Source organism: Aquarana catesbeiana, linkage group LG06, assembly GCF_042186555.1.
Source record: "Aquarana catesbeiana isolate 2022-GZ linkage group LG06, ASM4218655v1, whole genome shotgun sequence".
Taxonomy (NCBI): Eukaryota; Metazoa; Chordata; class Amphibia; order Anura; family Ranidae; genus Aquarana; species Aquarana catesbeiana.
Window position 1 is genome coordinate 368,756,447 of NC_133329.1, and position 1,957 is coordinate 368,758,403.

The following is a 1,957-nucleotide window of genomic DNA, read 5'->3' on the forward strand; positions in this document are numbered from 1 at the left end:
CCTGCATGATTGTAGCACATTCCTGCTATTTGTACGCTTATTGTAACACACTACCATTTGCCTTGTTTATATTCGCTGCACCCGCCTTCCTCATCGAGCGACGTGAGGAGTTTATTCTCCCCCGTACGGCGGGCTTGCGACTCTTCAGCAGTGGGCGTGACCCTTGCTGCTTCTCCATGACGACGCGTCAGCGTCGTCAGATGTGGAGCTACGCGCCTGCACTGGATGATCCCTCGCGCATGCGCAGTAGTGAAGAGCCGGACCCGGAAACGGCGGCAGCTGACGTAGCTGCGGCGCTGGTCTTCCGGGTAGGGGACATTTAAGGCAGCAGACCTGCCTGGTCTGCTTGAGAGGCACACACAACCCAGCGCACCTCCATATCCTCAGAAGCCTGTAAGTAATCAATTCATGGGGGGGACATATACTATTTCCTCCCCTTTATTCCTTTTAAACTATTTACATTTGTTTACTTGGATGCATCTCTTTTGATGCTCCCAGCTTCCAGCATATTATTATTTAAATGTAATGCCATATGTTTATCCCTCAAAGGCTTTCCGTGATGGCATATACTTCGGTTTAAAAGCGGCTGCTGAGTGCTAATCTTATCTCTGGGTGTGGATAGCCATTGAACTTGTCAAACCTTTAATATATCAGCAACGGTGGATTTATACTCCCCAAACTTCCTTATGACTAATATCTGAATTTATGTGGAGGGTCCTTTACAGCTTTTCATTCCCTGCTCTCTGCCAACTCGTCTCCCTCCTCCTCTCCCCTTCCCCCTTTACCCCCTCTCTCTCTCTAACCCCCCTCCCCTCCCCCTTCCCCCCCTTCTCCCCCCCCCCCGGTTTTTCTCCCCCTCCCCCCTTTCTTTTCTCCCTTTTTTTCCCCCTTCCTCTTCCCTCCCCTCCCCCTCCCCTTCCCCCCTCCTTTCCTTTCCCCCTCCCTCCTTCCCCCCCCCCCCCTTTCCCCCTCTTCTCTCTCTTCTCCCCCTTTCTCTCTTGTTTCTCCCCTTTTCTTTTCCCTTTTTGTCTTTTTCCTTCCCACTCTCCATTCTTTCCTCCCCTCCCCCTTTCCCCCCCCCCCTCTCCCCGTCTCCTTCCCCCCTTTTCTCCTTGTCTTGTTTTTCTTTTTTTTTTTCTCACCATTTCCAATTTTCATCTCAGACACCGAGGTGTGTTCCCATTTTTTACTACAAAATCTTAGGCTTACAATTACTTATTTCCTATTTTATACTAGTACTTTCCAAAAGTGTCCCCCTTGCCTGCACCCGGGGGAACGCCCGCCGAGGGAGTCTCACAGTGTCGCTCCAGCCCCTTGTGGGCTAAGGTTGGTGAGTGCAATATAAATTAACGACTACTTTCTCCAATATCAATTGTCTTGGATGTTTATTACATTGCTGTCTTTATTTAAATGTTCAGCTGTTTTTGTAATGTTGATTTCTTTACTCTGTAGAAATTGTACTAGGATGCCTCCTGAAGAAGCGGCTTGACCGCGAAACTGTAGAGGTCACGTTCGCAAGTACTAAATAATCTGCCTTCATTTACCCTTGTGGGCATTACATCATAACCTATCTGTCAACATTGCTGTTAACATTTTTGTATTATGTCATTTGCTTACTTATTATGGTGTCCTTATATGGACCTTTTAATGTCTTAATTTTCAATAAACTAAAGTTTTTACATATCTTTGTTCATACCTCTTTGGTACCGCAATAGTCCTAGTACCTTCTTCCCCTGGAAGAGATAGGACCCAATTGGAGTGGCCCTAGCTATCTTCTCTTTCAAACATTATTGCTCTAAACATTCAAAGGATGATGCTACCTTTTAATGATAAAAAATCCCCCTTCTAATTTTGTGGCACCCTTTTGCTTACTGTGCAGCTAGATCTCGCTGCAGACCATTCCTGTTCTGTTCCTATTATACTACAGGCAGGCAGTTCATTCAGTTAGTTACAGTAT

The 1,957-nt window shown here is 46.6% G+C and overlaps 1 long non-coding RNA gene across 1 annotated transcript; it reads left to right on the forward strand.

Annotated features, from left to right (window-relative positions):
• Positions 1 to 312: 312 nt before the first annotated feature.
• On the forward strand, positions 313 to 1,681 carry LOC141147803 (uncharacterized). Its single transcript, XR_012245149.1, has 3 exons — positions 313 to 393; positions 1,237 to 1,330; positions 1,453 to 1,681. It is a non-coding gene; the product is annotated as an uncharacterized lncRNA (long non-coding RNA).
• Positions 1,682 to 1,957: the final 276 nt, after the last annotated feature.